This window comes from Panthera pardus, unplaced genomic scaffold (genome assembly GCF_024362965.1).
Source record: "Panthera pardus isolate Hobbes unplaced genomic scaffold, ASM2436296v1 HiC_scaffold_13, whole genome shotgun sequence".
NCBI classification, from domain to species: Eukaryota; Metazoa; Chordata; class Mammalia; order Carnivora; family Felidae; genus Panthera; species Panthera pardus.
The window spans coordinates 161,713,073-161,721,587 of record NW_026526688.1 but is presented as its reverse complement, the minus strand read 5'-3'; the positions used below and the strand labels follow the sequence as shown (position 1 = coordinate 161,721,587).

Sequence of the window (8,515 nt, the reverse complement as noted above, 5' to 3'; positions counted from 1 at the left end):
GATATAAATAAATAAATAAATAAATAGCCCCGCAGTGGAAAAAAAGTTAACATTCATTATATTTTGGGGAATTTCACCCTCTTGTTAAGGTCTTCTAAAAATCCACATTGGGTGGGTGGGGTTTGCCCTGTCTAGCCAATGAGGACGGGCCAAGGTTTTAGCTGAAAGCTTTGGGCTTTACTGCTATAGCTTCTTTTTTGCTACGCGACTCTGTTGCCCAGAACAGCTCTCCCCATCTGTCAGATTCTGATGCCTAGGGCAGGCTCAAAGACATCATTCTGGTAGGGCTCTCCCCCGACCGCTGCCTCAGCCATAGTGACCCTCCCTGTTATTCCCAAGGCTGAGGTGGTCAGGCAATACTTCACTGAGACGTTGTCATTTGAATTAGACCTGAAGGAGGTGAAGAGTTATCATATAGGTGTCTGAGAGAATAGCATTCCAGGCAGAAGTTACGGTCTGTGCAAAGGCCCTGAGGCAGGAGCTTGCCCGGAATGTTTGAGGAGCAGCAAAGTGGCCAGGGCAGCTATGGCAGAGTAAAAGGGTAGTGAAAGCAAGATTATAGTAGTGTAGGGTTCTGGAGGCCACTGTGAGGACCTCAGGGTTTACTTTGAGTAAAACGGGCACCTACTGAAGTGCTTTGAGGATCAGTCTGGCAGTGTAGAGAACAGATTGCCCATTTTCCTAATGTCCACTTCCAATCTTGCCTCCACCTCTGTGTTTGGGGATTGTGCCCCTTAGATGGTGCACAGAGGAAAGCTTCAGTTGGACCCTGAGTTGGTTACGGTTCTTGTAAGTGTGCCTTAAGAAATATGTCACTTGGAAAGTGAATGCCGGTGGCAGTACGGCTTCACCTGCTGTGAGTCAAATAAACGTACAGCTGCAAACTTTGCAAAGTGCTGTCAAGAAAAAGTACGTGACTGAGCCAAGGGTTGCCAACACCCATCACAAGCTGGAAGGGGCAGGAAGCATTCTTCCCTAGAGCTGTTGGGAGAGGGCACGGTCCAGCCGACACTGAGCCTCCAGAACTGTGATGATTTGTTTTAAGTTTTTTAAAAAAACTTTTTTTAATGTTTGTTTATTTTTGAGAGAGAGAGAGATAGAATGCGAGTGGGGGAGGGGCAGAGAGAGAGAGGGAGACACAGACTCCGAAGCAGGCTCCAGGCTCTGAGCTGTCAGCACACAGCCCGACGCGGGGCTCGAACTTACGAACCATGAGATCACGTTGAGCCAAAGTCGGATGTTTAATCGACTGAGGCACCCAGGCCCCCCTCCAGAATTGTGATTATTACACCACACACGCACACACACACACACACAGAGTAGAAAGTACTTGGATAGCGTATGAGAGGAAAAGAGACTTTGGTTAAGTCTCCTTGAGCAGGAACCTCTAAACAAGATCTGGAGAACGAGTAGGGTTTAAAAAAGTGAGAATGGGGGTGGAGGGTATATTTTTGCAGATGAAACAGTATGTACAAAGGCTCTAGAGAAGGTGAAGCCAGTGTGGGATTGAAGCACCAGGGCAGGGAGAGGGACAGGGCCGAGCGTGGGACAGTACATCATGTAAACAACTTGGGTGTTAGGATTTGGCCTTAAATCTTTAAACACTGTCTTAGTGCACTCAGGCTGCTATCAGAGAAATACCACAGACTGGCCTATGAACAACAGAATTTATTTCGCACAGCTCTGGAGGCTGGAGGTCTGAGAGCAGGCTGTCAGCATACTCAGGCGAAGGCCCTTCTGGAATGCAGACTTCTTGCTGTATACACATGTGGTACACGCTGGGGAAAGGACAGTCTCTTCAATTAAATGGTATTGGGAAAACCGGGCAGCCACATGCAAAAGAATGAAACTGGACCACAGTCTTATACCATCAACTCCAAATGGATTAAAGACTTGAATCTAAGACATGAAGCTCCTGGGAGAGAACAGATGGTAAGCTCCTTGACTTTGGGGCGATGATTTCTTTGACACCAAAAACAAAGGCAACACAAGCAAAAATGAACACCAAACTAAAAAGCTTCTGCACAGCCGAGGGAACCGTCAACAAAATGAGAGGGCAACCTGCCAAGGAGAAACTGTTTGCAAATTATTCTAATAAGGGGTTAAAATCCAAACTATATAAAGAACTCCTACCACTCAATAGCAAAAAAACAAACAATCCAATTAAAAAATGGGCAAAGGAGCTGAATAGACATTTTTTTTTCAAAGAAGATATAAAGATTGGGGCACCTGGGTGGCTCAGTCGGTTTAAGCATCCAACATCAGCTCAGGTCATGATCCCATGGTTTGTGGGTTTGAGCCCCGTGTCGGGCTCTGTGCTGACGGTTTGGGGCCTGGAGCCTGCTTTAGATTCTGTGTCTCCCTCTCTCTCCTCCCCTCCTCTGCTCAAGCTCTGTCTCTCTCAAAAATAAATAAACATTAAAAAAAATTAAAAAAAAAGAAGATATACAGATGACTAATAAGAATAGTGTAAAAGTTACACTGAAATTGTACCTTTTGAATTGTGCCAACAGATACACTGAAAATATGTTCAACGTCACTAATCATCCGGAAAATGCAAATCAAAACCACAGTGAGCTATCTATCACCTCACAGCTATTAGAATGGCTCTTACCAAGACAAGAAATAACAAGTGTTGGTGAGGATGTGGAGGAAAGTGAATGCTTGTGTACTGTTGGTGGGAATGTAAATTGGTTCAGCCAGTATGGAAAACAGTATGGAGGATCCTCAAAAAATTAAAAATAGAATTACCATATCATTCAGTAATTCCACTCCTGGGTACTTATCCCAAGGAAATGAAAACACTAACTGGAAAAGATATCTGCGCCCCTGTGCTTATTGTAGTGTTATTTACAATAGCCAATATATGGAAACAACCTAAATGTCTATTGATCAATGAATGGATAAAGATGTGGTATATATATATATACATATATATATATGTATATATATATATACACACACACACACACATATATATACACATATATATATGTATATACATAAACATGTGGTATATATGTATATGAAGTTTGGAATATTATTTAGCCATAAAAAAGAAGGCAACCCAACCACTTGAAACAACAGGGATAAACTTCGAGGGCAGTATGCTAAGTGAAATGAGTCAGACAGACAAAGGCAAATACCATATGATCTCATTTATATGTAGAATCTAAAACAAAGAAAAACAGAAACATGACAAAAACTGGGTTCAAAGATGAAAGAACAGATTGGTGGTTGCCAGAAGTGAGGGGTGGGAGGAGCGTGAGTAGAATCAGTAAAGGAAGTCAAAAGGTACAAACTTCCATTTGTAAGATAAATATAAACTTGGGGATGTAATGTACAGCATGGTGGCTATACTTAATAATACTGCATTGCATATTTGAAAGTTGCTAAGAGAGTAAATTTTAAAAGTTCTCATGAGAAGAAGAATAAATTTTGTAACTCAGTATGGTGATAGATGATAAGTAGACTTACTGAGGTATCATTTTACAAGATATACACATATCAGATCGTTATGTTGTACACCTGAAACTAATATAATGCCATGCCAATTATACCTCAATTAAAAAAAAAATCCCTAGCCCCTGAGATTGGTCAGAATTGCACCAATCAGAATGAAGCGTGAGGGTGTGATACTGGGAAGGGGCCTTGGGAGAGAAGATCTCTTGTTGTAATCACTTTGTTTACATGAGGGAAGTCAGTCTGAGAATGAAACCAATGTGCAAGAGACCAGGGTTGTGAAAATCAAGGAATTACAGGATGGGAGCCCTCATCAAACTTAGCCTGAAATCTTCCCTGGGCCTTTTCAGTTAAATGAGCCAATACATTACATTTACCATTTAAGCCAGTTTGAATTAGATTTTCTGTTGCTACAACCAAAATTACCCTAATCAATGCACGTGTATCTCCTCTCTTTTAAAACTAGACTTATCTCCTCACCTCTAAGAAGGTTTCTATAATTGACCCTCTGCATCCTTATGTTACACTTGCCTGTTGAACGTTCTGCATTACCTGGCATATGCTATACTTTTTGCACCTAATAACAACTTACTATTAGTGTTTTCATAGCCTATTTTTCATTCTTTTTTTCTTTCAGTCTGTGTCCTTATATTTCAAGTGTATTTCTTGGGGTGCCTGGGTGGCTCAATTGGTGAAACGTCTGACTCGATTTCGGTTCAGGTCATGATCTTGTGGTTCATGCATTTGAGCCCTGCGTCAGGCTCTGCACTGACACTGCAGGGCCTGTTTCAGATTCTCTGTCTCCTGCTCTCTCTCTCTCTCTGCCCCTCCCCTGCTCGTACGCATACTCTCTCAGAAACAAATAAATACATTTAAAAAAAATGGAGTGTGTTTCTTACAAACAGCATATAAAAGAGTCTTTTTTTTTGTTAAAATCTAGTCTGACCATTTCTATTGGAGAGTTATACCATTTGTATTAAAGTAATAACTGATATGGTGGATTCACTGGTTGTTAATTTTTTTAAATTTTTTTTTTAACGTTTATTTATTTTTGAGACAGAGAGAGACAGAGCATGAACAGGGGAGGGTCAGAGAGAGGGAGACACAGAATCCGAAACAGGCTCCAGGCTCTGAGCTGTCAGCACACAGCCCGATGCGGGGCTTGAACTCACTGACCGCGAGATCATGACCCGAGCCGAAGTCGGCCGCTTAACCGACTGAGCCACCCAGGCGCCCCACTAGTTGTTAATTTTAAAAAATATTTCATCTGTTCTTTATTTCTTTGTTTCTTTGTTCTTCCTTTCCACTCTATTATTATTATCATCATCATCATCATCATCATATAACTTAGTATTCCATTTTATTTCCTCCACTGACTTTCTAGTAATACCTCTTGGCATTACTTTTAGTGGTTACTAAAGTTTGTGATATGCATTCTTAACCAATCCTTATTGTAATGTTTAATAAACAATGTAAGAACTTACTACAGTGTAGTTCCATTCATTATCCTTCTGACAGTATGCTATTGTTGTCATATTCTTTTTCTCATCTACTATAATACATTGCTATTATATTGACTTTTAACAGTCAATAGTCTTCTAAAAAAACATTTTTTAAATTTTTTTTTTTTTCAACGTTTTTTATTTATTTTTGGGACAGACAGAGAGAGACAGAGCATGAACGGGGGAGGGGCAGAGAGAGAGGGAGACACAGAATCGGAAACAGGCTCCAGGCTCCGAGCCATCTGCCCAGAGCCTGACGCGGGGCTCGAACTCACGGACCGCGAGATCGTGACCTGGCTGAAGTCGGACGCTTAACCGACTGCGCCACCCAGGCGCCCCTAAAAAAACATTTTTTAAAAGACTATGTTACATTTGTTCACATCTGTGCTCTTTATATTGACCTTCATGGGTATCTTCTGGAGTCATTCCCTGCAGCTTGAAAAATTTGCTCTAGTATTTCTTCATAGTGCAAGTGTTTAAGGGGACAAGTTCTCGTTTCTGTTTTGATTTTGTGTTCATTTAAAAAAAATTTTTTTTAAGTAGGCTTCACACTCAGTATGAAGCTCGATTAGGTGCTTGAACTCACAACCTTGAGATCAAGACCGGAGCTGAGATCAAGAGCTGGACACCTTACTGGCTGAGCCACCCAGCAACCCCTTGAGTTCATCTTTTAAAGGATATTTTCACTGGGTATAGAATTCTAGCTTGACTACTCTTTTCTCAGATATCATTCTATTGTGTTCTGGCTGCCATTTTTTTCTGATGAGAAGTCAACTAACATTTTTATTTTTGTCCTCCTAAGTATCATTGTCCGATTCCCCCCAAGCTGGTTGCTTTTAAGATGTCTCCATGTATAGTTCTCTTTTCATTTATGTCACTTATTGTTTACTGAGATTCTTGAATATATGGGTTGGTTTCTTTCATCAGCTTTGGAAAATTCTTTGACATTACCTCTTCAAACATTTCTTTTCGCCCCAGTATCTCCTCACTTCCTAGATTCCAGCTATCTAAATGCTAGATTATTTAATATTGCTCCATAGGTCTCTGGCCTCTCTTTGTTCTATTTTTTTTTCTCTCACAATTTCATTCTTTCTTCAGTTTGGATAATTTCTATTGGCCTATCTTGGGGTTGACTAGTTCTTTTTCCTTTGAAATATGTCTGTTAAGGTCGTCCATTGTATAGTTCATTTTATTTTATTTTTTTTTAGAGTTTATTTATTTATTTTGAGAGAGAGAGAAAGAGAGAGAATACATGGAAGAGGGGCAGAGACAGAGAGAAAATCCCAAATGGGCTCTGCACTGTCAGCACAGAGCCCAACGTGGGGCTTGATTTTTACAAACCACGAGATCATGATCTGAGCTGAAATCAGCTCATTGGCGCATGCTTAACCAACTGAGCCACTCAGGCGCCTGCACAGTTCATTTTAGATACTATAATTTTTTTTTAAGTCCTCTTTTTAAACTTTCCATTTTTCTGCTGGAATTCTCCATCTCTTTGCTCATTTCATTCACCCTTTATCCAAATTCTTTAACATATTTGTAAATAGTTATTTAAAAATTCTTCTCTGCTAATTCCAACACTCGGGTTACCTGTGAACCTGCTTTCATTACTTTTTCCTCTCGATTAGAGGTCATATTCTCCCACTTTTTCACGTGTCTTGTCATTTTTGTTTTAGGCATTTTGTGTACGTTTGTTTGTAAGTAATATTTACCCCCAGAAAAGGCAATGCCCTTTCCTCTAGCAGCAAAGCCAGTGTGAGGGGCTGATCTCTTCAGTCTACACGGAGTTCGGGGTTGGCATTTTCGTTAGTTTCAGTTCAGTTCACCTCTGGTCTCCGATGTCTTGAGTGTGATCAGCTTCTTCCCTCCAGCAGGGCTTTGAAATCTAAGCACCACGAAACAATGAGATCTCCGAGCTTTCTGGCAGAGCCATCAGTCTCTTGTGCCACAGAAGTCAAGCAGGTAATTTAAACACATGAAGTCATCCAGTCCTTGTGATCTATCTGGAGGGCAGGGGGAGCCACAGGTCAACTCTGCCCTGTTGTTACCATGCAAAGATTTGGGTCCAGCTTGTCGCTCCCTCTTTTTCTTTTTTCTAAGAGAATCCTGAAATTGAGAACTTTCTCCAAAATTTCCCAATATTTCATGTTGGCAAATAATTCAAAAATTCCTTTTTTTTTTTTGTTTAGCACCATTTATTAAGTGATCTCAGCTGTTGTTGTAGCTGCTGCGTGTCAGCTGGTTCTTAAGACATAAAATGCTCTTCCAATTCCTCTTCTCCAGGACGGAAGGCTCTTCCGGGTAGCACGCCAACAAAACAAGAGACTCCGATGATGCCAACTTCAATGATGGTGCCATCCAGGGAGGAAGAGGGTCATGGCACGTTCAACCACAGCTTCCAGAGGTTTTGTAAAAGGAGCCTTTGGGGACCCAGGCTGCCTGGCATTTTGATGCTGTTGGTGTGGGTTTTGTACTCCATAATGGTGTTGGGAGGTAGGTTAAGCACTCGCCGAAGCACTCGCTGAATCCTGGATTTGGGCTGTGGTTGCTGGGTCACTGGCAGTCTTATTCCATATTGAAATAATGTCCTCCTGAAACCGGACAGAGATCACAGCCCCACACATCTCCTCCCCAGCCATGAACTGTCTCCACAACATGGCCAGGATAAGATTCTCCCAGCGATGGGATGCCAAGCCCTTCCGCAGCCGAATAATCCACTTGCCATGGTTTTTATTTGCATCATCCTCCCACATAGGTTTAATTCCTTCTTTGAAGAGATGGAAGTCACTGTGGCCTGTCAGGCCCCTGGGATGGACCATGTGGCTGTAAAACCACAGAACTGCTCCACAGAGGCAAAGGTGCCGTTCTGTTTGATATTCTGTTCATAGCTCTGTGAGCTAGTGGGACGGCCAGGGGTTCTCCTGGAGTACCAGAAAGTATAGTTGTACTGCAGGGGATGCTCTGCTGGTCCAGGGACAACAGCCTTCCTCTTACTGCTGCCCTGACTTGTGCCTCGTTCCGTTTTTTCCTTCTCACCATCTTTCTGTGTGCTGTTTTCTTCATTCTGATCATGGTCCCCACTGTCATCGTCTTTCAATGCGTCGAACTTGTTCATCCTCTCACTGCCACCGTGGTCACTGCCTCACGGAGTGACTTCCCAAAAAATTCTTTTATTTAAAAAAATTTATTTTCTAGTTTATTCATTTTTGAAAGACAGAGAGAGACAGAGCACAAGCAGGGGTGGGGTGGAGAGAGAGGGAGACACAGAATCGGAAGCAGGCTCCAGGCTCTGAGCTGTCAGCACAGAGCCCCACGCGGGGCTCAAGCTCACGGACCGCGAGATCATGACCTGAGCCGAAGTCGGACGCTCAACCGACTGAGCCACCCAGGCGCCCCACAAATTGAATTCTTCGTCTTTTCATGCCAAAGTCTTATTTGCTCTTCATAGAGACCTATTGGCTTCAGCTGTTTACCTGGTTGGAATGACCAAGAAAGGACTGTCAGTATCTCTGCCTGCAAACGATGTTAATATTCCTGTTTCTACAAAGTTA

At 42.1% G+C, this 8,515-nt stretch overlaps 1 pseudogene; it reads right to left on the bottom strand.

Annotated features, from left to right (window-relative positions):
• Positions 1-7,149: 7,149 nt before the first annotated feature.
• Positions 7,150-8,116, bottom strand: LOC109275518 (eukaryotic translation initiation factor 4E type 2-like; annotated as a pseudogene).
• Positions 8,117-8,515: the final 399 nt, after the last annotated feature.